The sequence below is a fragment of the Dermacentor albipictus genome, chromosome 5 (genome assembly GCF_038994185.2).
Source record: "Dermacentor albipictus isolate Rhodes 1998 colony chromosome 5, USDA_Dalb.pri_finalv2, whole genome shotgun sequence".
NCBI classification, from domain to species: Eukaryota; Metazoa; Arthropoda; class Arachnida; order Ixodida; family Ixodidae; genus Dermacentor; species Dermacentor albipictus.
In genome coordinates, this window is record NC_091825.1 from 39873440 (window position 1) to 39893165 (window position 19726).

Here is a 19726-nt window from a genome sequence, read left to right on the forward strand (position 1 = left end):
TCCCTCAACTTCACTGCTAACCTCTATTCAAAATTCAGAGGACTGTGCTCCCTTTTCTAGTTATGACCACGACATAGCGAAGGAGAGACATGGTGAAGACTAATGAGTAAATACCTTTTAAATCGAACTATGTGTCCAAAGCTGTTATCAATCGCAAACTTGCCGGCTTGGAGTTCTTGCGTGTACATTTTGACTTGCGTGATGCCGAACAAATATTGCAATGTTCTATAGATGAAGTCACGAGGGATTCATCGTTTTGCTCTACCTACACTGATCCAGTCCTACGAAATACTGACAAATATCAGGTTGTTGTTTCCGAGACGTTTTTTAGGAAATCGCATCACAAAGTAAGGCGCCACTCCGCTGCCTGACAAGGTACACGCCCTCCTCGCCTATCAACATCCAGTGTCCCTAGGCAGTCGGTGTCGTTTTACCGTCTTTTTATATCTAAATGATTTGCTCTACTGAAGCCTCTGGAGGCGCTTCCTAGTGCTTCGAATGGTGAGTCCGCCACTCTGCCTTGAAGCCCTGCCATCGCTCAACACTTTTCGACTGTTAAGACCAAAGTTGCTTATGCCACACTCTTGCAACATTTTTACCAAATGATGCTATTAGCACGATGGTAAATGCTTCTACATTAGCCGTTACAGCCGATATTTGTAGTGGCTCGACGTTCCTTCATGCCACAGAAGGTGCGCGATACGGCGCACCGACATAACACTTTTGGACGGAATCTGTTCGCAGCCTACGTTGATGAGAAGCACTTGAGGCACTTGCTGAAGTTCGAGAATTTGTCATCCTTGCCCAGCACAAGCCTCTCATTTCTACCATGCGCGTTTTTAGCGCCAACCATTCTCTGAGAGCTCTGTCAACTAGTTTTCTTTGCCGAATTCGCGACTGACAGCATCAGTCAGCATCAGCTGTGCAGCTGACGCTGTGAACAGCATCGGAATCAACGCCACAACAGGTCTCGCTTAGTTTCCCTGGCCTTCTCTTAGCGACACAGGTGCCTGTCTCCGGGCTTCCACGCCTCCGGTATTTTAGATTACCTGGAATACGTTCCCTTCCACTGACCAGGGCATCACGCTTTAGTGTGGTGTTTCAGCAAAGCGTATTAGCATGCATGTCAATTCTCTTTTTCGCCATGCTGTTCTAGCGCAATTGCACTACTTGGCTTAGTGGGCGTTTTGCCGGTGTCCGGCGGTAGTAGCACATTCACTGGTAGCAGCGGTAAAATGTAAGCATAGTGCGTATCAAATCAATGGGAAGTGTAGACAGGGTCATAATGTATAGAAAGTCATCATGTAGGCATGCCAAGGTATTATGAACTAAAAAAATCTGAAAATTATATACGCAATACGCTTGCTGGTAGACGGATTCAAGCCCAGGCACACCGGGAATCCTTTGCAGTAAGAGCCAGAGGCATTAAGTTGACTCCATACCAGCTGGTGTTATTAGAGAGATGAAGTAGCACCTAGATCGCGCAGTGGGCATAGCGATTCGTGAAGTCGGAAGACAGTAGGACTCTGCTTCTGCTTCGTTGCACTCGCTCTGCCATACCGACGTACGGACATCGGAAGGCCTTATCCGAGAACAGAACGTCTGGCTTCGTGCGCGCACTGACGTGCGGTACTGGGCCCGTGCTTGAACAGGCTGCACATATTTCAAATTTCGACATCACAGTAAGCCTCCATGTGGACAATTTCCGCTTCTTGATGAACACTTTGACACCAGACATCTGGATATCGACAGATCTTTGCCACTATCCCGTGGTTATATGTACATTTTGTGTGTAGTTATTGGCGCGTACAATGGCCTGAACAGGCTCCCAAGCCTGGCATCCCCTCGGACACTGTCATACACCCACACTTTCTTATCTAGTTGGATCGTGCTGGGCCATCGATGCTGACTACTGATGGCGACAGACAGTTTAAGTCCATTCTTTTTACATCTCTCCCATGACTTCTGGCCTGTGTTCGCAATCATGTCTGCGCCGCTTGTCACCCAGCATCCAACAGTTTCGTCGACTGGCTGCACCGGGCACCGGCTTTCACATCTGCCAGTTGCGCTACTTGTCCTTTGTTCTACCGTGCAATCGGAGCTCCCCTGCTCAGCAGGCGAGATTGATTACAGTTCCACCTTCCGCTTGCCGCGTGATTTCGTCACGGCATATCCTACGGCCTATGTTATTTATATATTTCTATTGTGCAGTGTCTGCGAACCTTTATGCAAACTTTCCGTCCTTAACAACTTCTGCTCACACGAATAAACGTGGCGTCCTCTTGCCCTGAAGCCTGCAGCCGTCCTGTCATGTTTTTGCTCGGATTTACGAGCCTCATTCTCTTGAACGCGGCTATAACCGGTCCTATTCGGTCGCCAAGCGCCAAGAACACCGCTTTACTACACTCTATATAATATGTACCCATTCAACAAAGTCGGTACGATGGTTTGTTTCGAGCCTGGATCTCTCAGAATCTGAGCAAGGAGACGCACTACCTATTTGATCATATTGTATCAGGGGTGCGACACCGCGGGAAGGATTCCACCCTTCCGGCCTTTGATCTTTCAGGTGACTGTTACCAGGATAGTGTGCTGTGGGCTGTTGGGCTCCTCCTGGCTTGCTTCGGTTTCTATGCTTTGTTCCAGTTCAACATTATCCTGTTCGGCACCCAATCTTCGTGTAGTGAAAGGTTTCACCTTATGGCAAAAGGGGAAGGCCTCCAGGTTGACCGACATTTCGTGTGCTGCACGCACCGGAGTACCCGACTCGTCTTGGCTTGTACCCGATTCCCTGCATCTGGACTTGCGACCGTTGACACTTGGTATTCCAGCCTTGGATGGTAATGACCTTCTCATCTGGCAACGTGCCTTCCCGTCACGATAGATGACCTGCGCAGTAGCAGGTATATGCATCAGTCTGTCACTAGGCGGTTTGGAATCGACACCACGGGAAGCATGCCACCCTTACGGTCTTTGCTCTTTCAGGTTGGTTACTTGAACATCGCTTGTATAAGTAGCAACCATTGCTTCCTTGCTGTGTCGTGCCCAACAGAGCTTAGGGGCTTATTGAAGAGAATCTTGTGTTGTGCGTATGTATGTAGTAGCGTGCGTGAGCTTTTATGATTACTAGAGGGGGATGTGGAGTAAAATCCTGATCCTATGGAGAAGTCGGAGGCCGACGCATTCGCGCTTGCCCTTTATGAAACGCGTGATCTCAAGGAAAGCCACGAATCTTCACTTTCTAAACATGCTACCGCAGAGATCTAAATTAAATAGCTGAAGTGCCAACTAGAAATGCTTCAAAAAAGAACCGTTGCACGTCTCACAGACGGAGAAGGTGCGGATGCTGACGCCCTTCATTTCATGTATAACAACGTGAAAGCTACTGACAACGAAAAAAAAAGTTTGTGTACAAAGGTAAATCAAAGTTGCTCTGTCTGTGACCGCACCTTCTGGTTCGGTTGACGTTTTACGTGATTTTACTAACCAGCGGTCAAAAATTACGAATAGGTGTGATTATGCAAAAAAAAAATAGGTTGCGTCGGTCTAACCTTCTTCTTTTTCGCTCAAATCGCGACCCCCAATCACAATTGGGCAGTTTCAGAAGATAAGGAAGTGAAGTTTTGCTGAGATCACCTTCGCATCTCCGTATGAAGTTCACAGTTAGAACCAGTGCATCGGCTATGCAGATTTATCAAGGATAAACAAAGACCTGTCATTGTCAAGTTTACCTTTTCAAAGGACAAAGAACCGATTTTGTTGAATGCACATAAGCTTAAGGCATCCGCTTTTTGCATACGCGAAGATTTACATTTACATACGCGAGAAGCGCGTCGTAAGCTTCTCGAATACGCGAAGGCCCAAAACAAACCCTTCAAGATATCGGTGGATAAGCTTCACATTGATACTAATACATACGTTTTCGATGATTCTAACAGGGTAGTTGTGCTGCCTACGAGATTGCATGAGGCTAACATGGGCAGGCGTAAGAGGGGTCAGGTAATGGCGTCATCCTTATCTGTGTCTTTTACTAACATTCGAGCTCTACTGCCCAAGAGGGACGAGTTCATTTCTTGTTGAGAAGATAGTGATGCTTACATATTAATGCCCTCGGATACCTGGCTCTATCCTCACGTAACTAATGAACAACTCTTCTCAGATGAGGCCAACTATAACATATATCGATGTGAGCGTGTTCGTAAAAGAGGAGGCGGCGTGTTATAAGCGGTGAAAAAGACTCTTATCGTTTCGCCTTGACACTAAGCCTGCGATAGAAATAACTTGGGCTTCATGCGCTACATCTCACGCTAAAATACTTTTAGGATCATCTTATCACACTGCAGACGCAAATTCTTCTTTTTCTGAGGAAATACGTGATAACATAGAGCGAGTTACACAACTATATTCAGCTGAAGTAATATAGCTTAGTGGGCATTTCAAGTATCCACTGATCGATCGGTCTGCTATGTCTACCACATGTCGCGCCTGATCAGTTTTTTATCGATTTAACTCTTGACTACAACTTAACACGAGTTCCTATCCAATTCCACAGCGGTACTAAAATATTGGAGCTAGTTTGAACGACTGCACCAAATACTAGGAGTCCGATTTCTTATATAGAAGGATTTAGAGACCACAATGTGCCTGATCACCAAATTATACTACCTTTAGCTTTTACAGTTTCAGCGACTAAAGCTATTCGAGATTATAACCGTGGTAATTGCGATAGATTGAACACCGAACTAGAAGATTTTTATAACGAACATTTTATGCAGTCGTTTGCCTCAGGGGGCGTGAATAAAAAGTGGTTTCTTTTTAGGCAAAAAATATTGCAATCAGTTGGTAAGTATGGGCTGCTAATCTCTATATCCAGCGTTAAAAATAGCCCTTGGTTTACTAAACAACTTCGAACATTATGAAATAATTTACGTTTCTACAATAATATGAAACCTAAAATGTTGTGTCCTACTAGGTTCAATACAAGGATTCCTTACGAGTTTTGTGTAAAGCGTTAGGCACAGCGAAGATGAAATATTACACTCAGGACTTGCCTTCACTTATCAGAAATAATCCCGAAGAATTCTGGCACACAGTTTCTCCCTACAGTAAGTTTATTAACCGCATTACATTACACGATTAAAAACAATGTCCACTTTCTGACGAAGATTCTGCGCTTTCTTTCCATGCGTATTTCGCCTCTGTTCTTAAACAGGAAAATTGTTCCAATGTGCCATTTGTTCCTGAACAACCCTTCTCCTCATTGTTTGAATCACCAGCACCGCTGAGGATATTGCGAACCTCATCACGAATCTTAGATTCTATTTCTCCTGGCATTCATCAGATGAACGCTAAAACACTGAAGAATGCTACGGATATTTCCAGTCGCTTTCTTCGTTTCCTATTTAACCAGCGTTTATCATCAGGTCAGCTACCTAATGAACGAGACTTTGATAAAGAAGTTCCCCTTCTTAAATCCGATGATAAACACTCACCTTATAAATATAGAGCTATTTCGCTACATGCATATGCTGCAAATGCTTGAACATATTATAGCTTCTCATATTTATGGTCACCTTGAATCAAATACTTTTTTTTCTCTCACCAGTATGGCTTCAGGAAAGGCTACACATATGACACTTCGTTATTTGAATTCACGACTGACCTTCACTTTAATATGAACGCTAACGATGAAACCGATTTGCCTCTTTCTTGATTTCACGAAGGCGTTCGATAGTCTACGTCATTGCCGTTTGGTTTCCAAATTTCCTGCCCATTGTATTGATTCATTGACGCTTTCTTGGCTACGTAAATACTTGTTTTCGCATCAGAAAAAACAGTGGTCAATTTACAGCGTCAGCAATTTACAGTGCTCGTCTAACCCGTGTGACGTTACGTCTGGTGTCGCTCAATGTAGCGTGTTAGGTGCATTATTCTTTTTAGTATATATATATGACTTGCGCACTAACCTTTCATCCTCAGTTAGGTTGCTCACTGACAACTGCGTCACCTACCGCAATATTAACTGTTCAGATGATCATTTTACTATCCATAATGACCTTGAACTGACTTATAGATGGCAGGCATCTTTAATGCCTCCAAATGCAAGTTAAGCTCATTTAGTCGAAAGCGCACTAACTTAATGTTTCGCTATTCGAAAAATAATACCCTAGTTTCCAGTGCCCCATACTAAAAATAACTCGGCGTTTATCTTTCACCGGACATAACATGGACAACGCATGTAGCAACTGTCTTATCCAAAGCTTCTCAACCTCACGGCTACCTGCGCAGAAACTTGCGCAACGCGCCTGATAATTTACGAAAATTAGCATATTTTACTTATGTTTCCCCAAAACTACAATGCGCTTAATCCACATGGTTAACAAATAAAGATGATCTAATCTGTATGTTAGAAGCCTTTCTGAATAGGGCAGCCAGATTCATCTCTCGCAACTACGACTATAGTTCGACCATTACTCGAATCAAACAACACCTTGCATTTCACTCATTGGAACGTCTGATCATTTGTCTTCTATGTCTATTTTACAGGTACATTTATAGTAATACTTTTCACCGTTTGGCGCTTTAAGCTCTTGTTCGCACATCTCGTCGCATTCACAACGCACTTTCACTTCCATGCTCATTCATGATCAAACTCAGGCATTTAAGTTATGTCCACTACCTAGAGCTATTACACATTGGTACGGTTTCCCCGATCACATTGCATCCATCTCCAATCGTGAAACATTGCTTGATAACTTGAATTCGTTGCGTGTTAATATTGTATAACGATGTTGTACTTTGCTGTTTTTGTTATGTAATGGCTGTTTCCCACCTTACTCAATGTCCTTCAATGGGCCTATAAGGTGATGTGAATGAATAAATAAATCAACTAATATACCCAGTGACTCAAGTCGGCGAGAAAGTGGTTACGTGGAGACATACACACACAAATATGTACCGCAAACTAGGCGAAGTTCCCAAGTAATGATGCCAAGCAGGTTTAGAAAAGTAGGTTTTGCGAAGCACAGTGAAGCGGCGGTAGTCACGAGTCATTGTTAAACCGAGGCTCTGTGGGAATAGGCTGGTGGTGTTCAGCGACAATGAATTAAGATTGATTATTAGGTATTATGTTGATTATGTAATAGGGAGCAACACTGCGGGGATTCACCGTTGAACAGGCACTGATGTATTCTATCAGCGGCGCCATCCCCGTTTGGCCTTTTCTAATGAAAATAATTTACGTTCAGATGATTTGTAAAATGAGAAATGCTAATGCCCCTCGAGACAGGTCCTCAAAGGTGAGGTTGTGGTAATGGAACTAAGCAGTAGTTTGCATGAAATAGACTGAAGCCTCATTTGACTACGCTTCACGAATAGTGCTATATGAATGAGATCAATTGAAACTTCATATGTCGGTTTTCCATATATTTGTTTTTTTCACAACATAAGATTGGGCCAGCATCGTAAGGTCAGCGTACATAACAATTGATTATGATAATTATCGTAAATATTTCCTGTTCTCTCGCTTTACCCTAACTTAGGCTGGTCGATTTACCAAAAAACGACTGGAGACCGCACTAACTAAACCAGTTAAACCAGGTCTGACATTTAGAGTGTTCATGTACAGACCCCATATAAAGTAAGTACGATAATTTTTCTATTTGTTCAACAAGGAGATGTTGTAAATAATTGTATTTCACTTGGAATAAATGATGAATATTGAAGCAATTAAGTGGAGCTCCTGCACGCTTTATAACTCTGCAAGTAAGCCTGAAACTAGAGGTAGATTAATTTATGGAGTGAATATTCGAGCATTAGATTGGTAATTCTTGCTGGACGTTGTCAAGCTGCATTGCGTGCGCGACATGTAGGAGCTGTTTGCGCATGTATGCAACCGCTCGGCTGTTTCCTCAAGAATGCCTCCAAATAGCTTTTATGTTAGCCAGCCTTGTTTGTGATGCCGCGTAAAAAGGTTGCCGCTCACTTGCAACGCAAAACTGGGTGAAAACGCCTCTAGGAGTTGGTGATGTGGCCTCATGCCATGTAAGGGCTCTGAAACCTCCTGCATAGCATCATTGCTACGTCGCTTGCCTTTCATTACGCGCGTCTTTGTTCTAATATTCACCGAACCGTCCAATCAAAAAACAAATGGGTCATCTTATGGTTGAGAGCGACAGGGCAACTTGAAGGAAATGAGAGGCAAAACAGGAGTGAAGAACAACGATAACAACAACAAGAAAAGAACAGAATAGCAAGCAGCTCATGTTTACCTGCTAAAATTGAATGCGATGACGGTGCTTTGGGCACACCAGGCGTATTATCGCTTTCGTCATCAGCGTCATGGGAAGCTCCCTACATATTTATTTATTTTATTTATTTTCACATACTGCAGCCCCGGGCAGGGCTATAGCAGGAGTGGCTAATACAATATAATAGAAAAAACAAGTACTACAGGCAGCAAAGAAAGAAAGTTAGGCGCAATGTTGAAGGAGCGCAGACAAGAATTCGTTTCAGAGGCAGCTTTAGCTCGGGTGCTCCTATCTAAATACATGTAAAAGGAGAATTCGTTTTTCTCTGCTACCACTGCTCCAAATTTGATGAGGTTTCTTTCATGTAGAAGAAAAATTACAAATCTAGTTACCGTTTGTTTCGAATTTTGTGAAGTTTTTATTAAAAATTGGCGCAGATCGAGAATTTTCACTAGACGATACTATCAAGTTTACAAATCTGTAACTTATCAAAGGAAAATGATAATACAATTATGTTAGATGCACCTATTAGTACATCCAAAGTGGACAGAATTGATATGTTACACGTGACTATCCAAAAACATAATAACATGGAAATACAGCTTTTGCAGAACCATTGTAAAGAACGTAACACTTTCACGTAAAATGGAAAATTGCATTTAGAATTTTTCTGCTTTTCATAATCTAATGGTTGCCGCTCACAGAACCGCGATATCTATTCTTCATGCACAGATATGAATTTTTAAACTTCGTGCTTTTATTTTTTTTTACTTCTGAGTATTTAAAAATTTTTGCAACAAAATTGAGGTTTTAAATAGAAATTCCGCTTGAGCACTCACTAGAATTTGTTTTTCTCTATCAAATGCAATAATTTTCATTAAAATCGGTCCAGGGGTGATCTCAAAAAAATGTTTTTGCATTTAACATGTATTAAAAAAAATGAATTTTTCGGTTTTACGTGCCATAGCCACTTTCTGATTATGAGGCACGCCGTAGTGGCGGACTAGGGAAATTTCGACCATCTGGGGTTCTTTAACGTGCACCTAAATCTAAGTACACGGGTGGTTTCGCATTTCAACCCCATCGAAATGCGGCCGCCGGGGCCGGGATTCGATCCCGCGACCTCGTGCTCAGCAGCCTAACACCATAGCCACTGTGTAACCACGGCGGGTATTTTACATGTATTTCAGTAGGCCGACTCGGAGTTGGGTCCGAGATATAGCTTCCTTTTAATGGAAGAGAACGATTGGTTCCTGGCAGCGAATTGTAAGTTTCAGTCACTTGAGGGAAAAGGCTATACCTAAAGTATTAGTGCGTGCAAAAAAGGGTGTAACGTTAAGCGCGTCATGTCTCCTACTAGAAGAGATTTTTGCAAGGGTGATATATTCATTAGTGGAAAGGCGACAAGACGAATGAATAATGCCGTGAACATTTTTAAAATAATTAACGTGCCGCTGCTCGTCGAAAGACGTTAGGTTGAGTAGGGACATGACTGACGTTGGTGAAAAGTGGTGGTTATAACGTCGGTAGATAAATCGAATGGCTTTCCTTTGGACAGCCGCAACTCTACTTCGTACTGCTTGTAGGGATTCCAAACGATACTACAATATTCAAATATAGGGTGAGCCATAGTTTTATATAACAGTGATTTAGCGTCGCGCGGAGAATTAAATAGCGTACGACCTAAATAACCGAGTTTTCGTAGAGCTTTAGTCGTAATGGAATCAATGTGCGCTGACCAGGACAGGTTAGTGATGTAGGTGAGAAGATTATATTTATATTGAAAAACGCGTTAAATTAGGTTTTCATTAAATTCGCAGCCGAAAAAGAATGGAATAGCTTTATCAGGGAAGGACGGAACAATAGTCTTGTGGAAGTTGATATTCATTTCCCATGTTTCACACCATTTGGAAAATCTGACGAGTGATTCAGTAAGGCGAACATGATCAAAGGGAAATAAAATGGTGTCATATAATACACAGTCATCTGCACACATTCAGACTTTAGATAATATCTTACCTGATAAATCATTAGTACATAGTAAGAAAAGAAGAGGACCGAGGACGGATCCTTGAGGGATGCCTCGGCACACACCACCATGGAGGAATTGATCGAGTTAAAGGTTACGAATTGAGAGCGGTGAAACAAAAAAAACTCTCTATCAAGTTCAATAATTCAGGGCTGTTAAGAATGGCATTTAGTGTCGACAGTAGTTTTGAGTGATGTACAGTACCGAAAGCTTTGGAAAAAATGTCCGAGTATACCGTCCATTGGAAATTCCTTATCCAGGTTCGAAGCTATGCCATGCGTGAACTCGACAAGTTCTGTTATTGTGCGAAATCTGCGTCTTAATCCATGCTGTACATTCAAGAGAATGTTATTTGATTAAAAATATTCTACACTGTGTTTGTATAATATATGCTCTACTATTTTGCATGAATATGGTATTAAAGATATCGGCCGGTAGTTAGACAAATGTTGCTTACTCCCTGACTTATGTAGCGGAAGCGCCTTAGCCATCTTTCATGATGAAGGCACTGTGCCGGAAATTAGTGATTTCTTGAAGATAAGAGCAAGATAGCGTGAAGTCCATAAGGTCTACCGAACGAGAAAAAAAATCGTGATTCCATCAGGCCCTTCACTTTTCTTTGTATACATACTTAGTATCAGGTTTAAGACACCTTCTGTGGTAAGATATCCTTAATGGGGCAAGTTGGATAATTGCAGGAAAAGGAGGAAGAATATAATTATCACACGTAAAAACTGACTTAACGTATGCGTTGAAGGGGTTGGAGATTAATAATGAATCTCTAGTCGTTTCGTTGTTCACACAAAGATATACAAGAGCTGCCAAGAAGAAAAATGGAACCGCAGAACTTATGCGGGTTACTTTTCAACAGGAGCGGCAGCTGCACGCCCTAAAAAAGTCTTTAGCTGATATTTATTTGGACCGAAGATCCTCCTTTGCATTAGCAAACCTAGCAGTGTGTACGAGGTTATGAGAGAGAGAGAGAGAGAGAAAACATTTGTTTGTCATGAGATTCGGCAACCTCCTTGCAGGGTTATTAGAGTGCTTCAATAGTCTACGCCTGCGAACACAACGTGAAAGTTGTATATCTCTGTTGATACAAAAAATTTTTTTTGTTTTCATGGACACGAAGTGTGCTATACATGACATGACAATATCTTGAAAATATTGACCCGTAAACTCGTTTATTCTTTACGGGTGAGCGATTTTTCTGTCTAAAAATGTTATCGCTCAGCGCAGGGCACGTCTACATGTATCGGAAGTTTCTAGAATTTTATCTATGCCTCTATCCGCTGTCTGTTGTCGCCGAAACTTGTGTAATCTGATTGCATGTATGCACGACGCGAATGGCGTAGAACGTTGTGGAAGACACGCGGCTTCCAGCGATTACTGTGGAGCATTTGACGACTGATCTATAAAAGCCGACGCGCTTGACTCGCTGATCAGATTTTCGACGATCGCCGACTGTGTTCACCGTTTTCGTTGGGCACTGAGTGTAGCCTGTTTTTCTGGGTACAGGTTCGCCCAATAAAGTTAGTTTCACCATTCACAGTTTTCTTGTTGTGTCCTCAACCATCACTACCACGTGACAATATGTCACGGGAACGTTCACCTATCTTGATATACTGAGTGTTTTAATAGTGTCGAAGCCATCAGCCAATGTATCTAGAATTGAGGGGCCGTCAGCGTGATTGAAATCGCGAAATGTAGTAAGAACCATGGATAGTTTAGGAACAATGCACGGAATCATGTCGACTTATGATCAGATGTGCTTTATGCCACTTCACAAGTGTAATCTTTCGCGGCAAGGTTCGAGCTAAGGAAGACCAAATCCCCAAGAGCCTTCTGCCTGGTTGGCTCACAAATCAGCAAATCTGAGTAAGCCCCAAATTCTGGCTAAAATTGATGTTTTTTATTGAAAGCGGCATCAAGACCGCTCGTCGATAGAGATAACCAATGAATGCCCGGTGCGTTGAAATAAGCAAGACAAGTGATGTTGGAAAGACTTACGTTGTGTATGTTCATGAACGTTTCGATTGCTTGATGAGAGTCCACCGTTGTTCCCGGGGGTCGATAGAAAGCGCCGATTGCAAAATGCATTTTTTCCAAGTTTGCACCAGGCTGACTCCGAATCTAGAGGAGCTGGGAAAATTGGGAACTTAAGACGTGACCGAAGCAAAAGGGCGACGCCGCGCCCTTTGTGATTTTACCTGTCCGTCCGAATTGCGATATGTCCGGTGGAATGAATTCCAAGTAAAAAATCCTATTGTGTAGCCACGTTTCCGTGATGGCAACAACGTGAGGACAGTAGCAGTGAATAAAAGAAAAGAAGGCAGGAAGCTTATTGGTGATACGTCATGCAATATTATTGAGTACACGAAGGTAATCAAGCGATGTGGAAGCTGGCCAAAGATGCGATGATGGTGATACAGTATGGCTGCTGGCGTCGGCACGCTTGGTAACTAAAGGCACAGATGAGGAGCCATAGAAATTGCTGGAAGATGTCGCCATTCAGTTAGACGCGTGATCCCAGTGATAGCTGATGTTATTAATCCATACATCGTCATAGCGCATTTTTACAACAAAATCTATGTCGCAAGAATAACCGGAGCCCTCCCAGAACTTTTCGCGAACAGATCTCACCTTTGAAGACAGGTCATCGGTGAAGCGCAGATCGGCATTTTCTAGTTTAGAGGCATTTTCAAAGAACTGAAGCTTATCCTGGAAACTTAACATCTTTGTTATTACCGGGCCGAGCAATCTTGTGACGTCGCTCAATTGACGGGTATTGCATAGTCAGCGTCTCAGAAAATAGGCGCGAAACATGAGTTAAAATGTTTCGTGAGTTTCGCCAATCGGTTCATCAAGACTGTGCCGAATTATATTGTTGCGACAAGGCCTGTGTTCTTGTTAGTCATACTTGGAAAGTAGCCGTATAACAGCTGCCGAAAGTGAAGCCACCTCTGCCTGTAGTTTGCTACACAGGTCAGTGACCGCAGAGGCGTTATCCGATTCGGTCATGCGATTGAGTCCTCGAGAAGTAAAGAAACAGTCTTGAAGTTGTTTTCACTGAGAGTGAAGCATGAAGCATGTAACAATTTGGCCTGTTCGTGTATTCAGGTATGGTAAAAGTATTTTTCATTTTAACAGTTTTGTATACAGCTAATTTCTTCATCTGACATATTATCTAAACCGTAAGGCCACCTAAGCCTAAAGGATCTGGTCGTTTCAATCTCTGCCCTGCCTTTCTTTCACCAATACCCAAACGTCTCTTTCTTATCCCCACGGGCGACCGGTTGAAGCTTCCGTCCATATTAAACCAAGCGCTTCTAGAAAGTGTACGTTACCTACGGGTCTCACTGGGTGAATCCCTTCTAGTTCACTTAGGATGTGCTGAGTGGACTCGGAATTTCGCCTGCCGCATATACACGACCCATCTTGTTGCGAATATTCGCGACGGCATTATTTTCTCCTCAGGCAATGATCTCGAGCTTCGAATAGCAAATCCCAAAGTAATTAGGCTGGTGACGGTGCGCAGCAAAACCTCGCCGAGCGATGACGTCTGTGGGTGCGACGGCAACGCTTCGCCGTAGATTTGCTCGCCGTGCATGCGCAGATGCGAACCTAAGCCGCGACGTCACCACGGGGGTGTAAAAGTAGCTCCGCTTATTTGCCGCGTCAACAGAACAGCCGGGTCTCCAACGAAGCGAAAGTTGACGAGGAAGCGCGCTGTTTGAACCGCACCGATGGCACCGGCTGTTGGAACCTCAGCGCTGCCACCAGCTGTTGGAACCTCAGTGCTGACACCCGTTGTTGCAACCGGACCGTTGGCGCCCGTTGTTGCAAATGGGTCGCAAGCCCCAAGGGTAGCGTTGGCCTGGCGGCCTGGGGCACACTGGAAGCATCCGAAGGTCTCAGCAAAGCATGAGGCGACTGCTAACAGAACAACTTGTTTATTCCAGCATCGCAAAGAGCGGGCGGTCAGGTCGACCGAAGTAGAGAGACGGGAGAGCACGTTGCTCAACAGAAGAAATCGGAGCCTCTCTCCTGGCGTCCGGGGGCAGCTGCTCTTATACTCTCGGAGTTGAGAGCAAGAGGGAAGGTCATGGGACGACACCACGTGACAGCGGCGAGGGACGGACTGATAGACACGTTGGGACAAGGAGGTGACGCATCAGCCGGGCCGGCGCCGGTCAGACCTCCTCGCTTCACAATGGGGGAGCTCCTCTCCCCGGCTGCCGCGCTTTGACAAGCGTGGGTACACATACACACACGCACACACAAAGACACGTGGCACTGAACATGCCGGGACGCGCTCGGCGGGGCGCGTCGCGGCCGCTCCGAACGGGCCAAAATGTCCGCCGCTTTGAACGAAGCCCCGGCGTTCGTTGAATCCGCGCCGGATACACCGCGCGTCATAGGCGAAACGTAACAGCGCCGAGAAAGCCGCCGCGCCACTGCTCGAGAACGGATGTGACGACTTCGGTCCAGTCCCGAATATCGCGCCACTGAAGCGGTGGCGAAGCATCAGCGAGTTGCAGAAGATCCTGAGCTAAATGACGTACCGTAAATAAAACGACATATTGTGCATACTTTAATGACCGAGGGTTCATTGCTCTTTGAGGGCTAACGACGAAACCACACAAAAAACTTGACCGAGCCTCTAAGCATAACCCCGTAGAAAACTTAGCCCAACCAAGAATAACCTAGTTGGGGCCTCCAGCTTCGCTGTTCGCCCACTCTTCGCGCCCCTAGTGCGAAGCTGCCGCAAAATTTTCCAGGTAAAGATTCTTGTGCACTGTAGACGCCTGTATATTTTGCGGTGAAGAGCGACCACGTAGGCCAGTAAGGTCTGGGGCTCTCGCGGAGAGGAAAAACCGACACTCGATCTCTCAGGGTAGCATTTTTTTCATCCCCTTTCGGAACCTTAGCCCGTGCCGCTGCGTTCCAGGCACTCGTGCCTCGTGTTGACGCGAGCGCCTCCGTAATTCTCATGTGACGCCGATGCTGCTGCCCCTACAGAGAGCTCCCCCCTATAGAGGAGGAAAATTCGACGAACCATGGAATCCGCTCATCATACTGAACACAATTAAATACGGAGGCAGCGGAAGAGAACGCTTCCGCTGTCCTCTATTTACTGTCAATATGATATGCTGTAAACGCCAACTAGGCTAAACTGAAGTTCTTCTGAACGATAGGAAGTCCACGTAACGCGGCGAGTCTTGGTTTTCGTCATAGGTGTCACGTACGCAGGTGGCGTCGACTGATGCAGCAGGGTTGCGTCGCACATTGGTGGGCCCGATGGCGCAGGTGCTTCAATGTAGGCGGGTTCGAAACGTTCCAGGGCATTTGTGTCTGAGCAGCTGTTGACATTCTCGGACGACGCTCGAGAACACAATACGGCCAGGAATAGTGTGGCAGCAAAGTCAAGCACAAAAACTTGGGTAGCAAAGGTGAGTGCGGGAGAAACGTACGGAAACCTTGCTTCTTGCGAACGTGTAGGCATGGAGCGTATCTGGCTGAAGAAAACTGGCATTTCGGCAACGTAGTCGGCAGGTGATGGCATAGATGTTTTGGTGGTGGCGACGAAACATCGCACCGAATGCGTAGGTGAGTGCCGTAAACTAGCTTAGCACAGGAGCCACTTAGGTCGCTCTTGAGGGTGGCTCTGATGCTAAGACGAGAGGCAAATGTAAAACCCAGTTATCCGGTGATTTATGCGCCATAAGGGTGGCCTTGAGATGCCAGTGAAACTGTTCAACTAGTTAATTGGACTGCGGGTGGTAAGCAGTGGTGCGAAAACGTGTTGTCCCGAGTTGTTTGAGTACGTTGAAGAGTGCTGAGTAAAACTGCCGAACGCGATCGGCGACTATTGTAGATGGGCAGCCGAACCAAGTCATCCATGTAGACACGAAAGCTGCTGGAACAGTGAGCGCTGAGATGGCAAATATAGATGTAGCTTCTGGCCACCGTGTCTAGCAGTCGATGCGTGTCAGCATGTAGCAGTGACGTTTGCAAGGTGCGAGAGGACTGAAGAGGTCCAGATGTGTGGTGTCAAAACGAGCATACGGTGGAAGAAATACTTGGCAAGCGAATAGGGTGACGCTGGATCATATAGCGCCTACACTACTAACATAAGCGAACCCAATCGCGAACTTGCGCGTTCAGCCGAGGCCAAACGAAACGACTGGAAAGAAGCTTCTGTGTCACACGTATTCCAGGATGCGACAGGTTGCGCACGGTTTCGAATAGACGTCTGCAAAGGTATGTGGGAATGTATGTTCTAGGTGTGTCTGTAGAAGTTTCGCAGACGACTGACGTACGATCTCGGGTCACAACGACATCCTCCGATTTCAGGCACGTTGACGAATGCCGGACAGTGCAAAGTACGATGTCGTCACGCTGTTGACTGGCGAGTAAATCGACATCGATGATGAAAGCTTCCACCTTCAACGTGGAAACGCCATCGACGCCACTCGGAACGTCGGCTGGAACGTTGTTGTAAACTTGGACATGTAGGATAGGTGTCGATTCTCGGGGGCGAGTAACAGGACGCCGAACGGTTCACTGCGTGCACAAGGGACTTCTGGTCAGTCAAAAGAGTAAAATCACGGCCTTCCAGGAAATGGCGAAAATGTCTGATAGCCAGGTAAACGGCGAGTAATTCACGGCCGAATCCGCTGTAGCGGGGCTGTGTAGGCTTCACTTTCTTGGAGAAAACGTCGAGTGGATTCCACGCATTGTTGATGAACTGCTACAGAACAGCACCAACAGCGGTGTTTGCAGCATCCATCATAATTGCAGTGGGTTAAAAAAATTAAATAATGGCGTTTTACGTGCCAAAACCACTTTCTGATTATGAGGTACGCCGTAGTGGAGGACTCCGAAAATTTCGACCACCTGGGGTTCTTTAACGTGCACCTAAATCTAAGTACACGGGTGTTGTCGCATTTCGCCCCCATCGAAAAGCGGCCGCCGTGGCCGGGATTCGATCCCGCGACCTCGTGCTCAGCAGCCTAACACCATAGCCACTGAGCAACCACGGCGGGTAATTGCAGGGGGTGTCTGGCTTTGGGTGCCTAAGCAGCGTGGCGGTGGCGAGGGCAGGCTTGACTCTTGTGAAAGCGTTTTTGGCCTATAAAGTTCATTGAAGCACTTGTTTTAGTTTGTTTACCAGCAGAGCGTCTAGCGGAGCCATAACTCGTGAGCAATCGGGAATTAATTGGCTGTAGAAATTGACGAATCCGGGAAAGTGGCGAAGCTATGTGAGTGTGGTCGTTCGGAGAAGGTTTTTGATGAAGCGAGTGTTGAACTACAGTGGTCGAATGCCGTTAGCGTCGACAATATAACCGAGAAAATCTAATTCGGGTTGACCAAATTCGCTCTTGGCGGCGTTGATGGCAATTCCACTACAGGCAAGGCGTGAAAATCACAACCGCAAGTGATGAAGATGCTCTTCTGCGAAGAGTTTGCGACGAGAAGGTCGCCAATGTATGCAAAAACGAAACGCAAGCTGCGGGTGACGGAATTCATGAAACGCTGAAAGGACTGGCCCACGTTCCGTAAGCCGAAAGGCATCCGGAGAAATTCAACAAGACTGAAGGGTGTGGTTATGGCGGTCTTGGGAATGTCTTCTTCAGCGACTGGTAGTTGATGGTAGGCGCGAAGAAGATCCATCTTAGAAATGATCGTCGAACCATGCAACGCTGCCGTGAGGTCCTGAATGTTCGGTACAGGGTAGCAATCAGGAACTGTAACATTGTTTAGTGTCTGGTGATCGCCGCATGGGCGTCAGCCTCTTGTCTTCTTAAGCACTATGTGAAGTGGTGATGCCCATTTACTGGAGGAAGGCCAGATGAGGCCAAATTGCAGCATGTGTTCGAACTATGCGCGAGCGATCTTGAGTTTCTCTGGGGGCCAAAGGCCAGGACCAGAAATAGGCTGGTGCGCCCGAGTCGATGTGATGGCACATGTCATGCAGCACCGACTGCGTCCAGTCCGGCAGGCGCGTTAATGCGGGGAACTCGCGTAGGAGCGTGGCGAAAGGTTCCTTCAACATGGCAACATGGTATGAGTGGTGAGCGGGAAGAATGCTGACGTCAGGCCCTCTGTCGACTAAGAATCGTTGTCCCGTAACTCTTTCGGTCACATGGAAAAGCTGACTTGAGTGTTGGGGAGGACCCCTCGTCGCCGTTAAAGGTCGGCTGGCCGGTTTCCCTGCTAAGAGCAGGGCACGCCGACAGTGACGAGCGTTTGTTTCGAAAATAGTGGTGGTAGTAGCAACCGCCAGGCATTGTAGTTGATGTTTCATTGAGGGTGCCCGTGCGTCTTCATTTACAGGAGCTACGGCTGCGGGGCGACGAGATGACGTTCGGCGACGTTCCGGTACACAGATGATGCCTTCCGGACGCTCACACAAGGAGTCGAGACGAGATTACGCTGCCGAAGAGCGGGAACGGGTTTGCAGGGCGGTTGTATTGTCCCCCGGACACGATATCATGGCTGCGGTATTTGGGGTGGCTACTTACATCACTTTGTTGTCGCTGTTGGGCGGTCGCTAGCATCATATGCACGTTAGCTGGGAGTCGTTGCACAAACAATTCGCTTCTCAGCGCGTCGTTGATGGATATCGCGTTGTTTCCGAGCAGCTGCCTCATTCGGCGAAGAAGTTGACTGCGGCATCGGTCGCCCAGTTCTTCAGCGCACAGAAGCTGCTCAATGCGCGAACGCTGTAAAGCTGCTGTTCGCTGTAGCAGGACTGCCTTGAAATCGCCATATGCGCTGGTAGACAATGGAGATTCAACAAACCTGCTACTTTGTCAACGGCAGCGGACAAGAGTGCTGCAACGGCGTAAGGAAGCTTTAAGGCTTGAGAGCGGATACTGTCGACTTGAAATTGAGACTCGGCCTGAAGAAACCACGCCGAAGGATGCTGGTTCCAGTACTATGACAGGCAGAGAGCGATGGCCGAACAGGAGGGCTCACCGCAGTCATGGAGGCAATGCCTCCATGACTGCTGAGGTTTCGACAGAATCAAACGCTTTCTCGTAATCAATGAAAGCTATATATAAGGGTTGGTTATATACTGCACATTTCTCTATCACCTGATTGATAGTGTGAATATGATCTATTGTTGAGTAGCCTTTACGGAATCCTGCCTGGTCCTTTGCTTGACAGAAGTCTAAGGTGTTCCTGATTCCATTTGCGATTACCTTAGTAAATAGTTTGTAGGCAACAGACAGTAAGCTGATCGGTCTATAATTTCTCAAGTCTTTGGCGTCTCCTTTCTTATGAATTAGGATTATGCTAGCGTTCTTCCAAGATTCCGGTACGCTCGAGGTCATGAGGCATTGCGTATACAGGGTGGCCAGTTTCTCTAGAACAATCTGTCCACCATCCTTCAACAAATCTGCTGTTATCCGATCCTCCCCAGCTGCCTTCCCCCTTT

General features: G+C 45.8%; 1 protein-coding gene across 1 annotated transcript in view; it reads left to right on the top strand.

The window, feature by feature from the left end:
- LOC135896855 (uncharacterized) overlaps positions 1 to 19726 on the top strand; it is a 514087-nt gene that overhangs the window by 54805 nt on the left and 439556 nt on the right. Inside the window, exon 3 of the mRNA XM_070538351.1 lies at positions 7542 to 7639. The gene's annotated coding sequence lies outside the window, so the exon portion shown is untranslated. The remainder of the gene's footprint in view (positions 1 to 7541; positions 7640 to 19726) is intronic.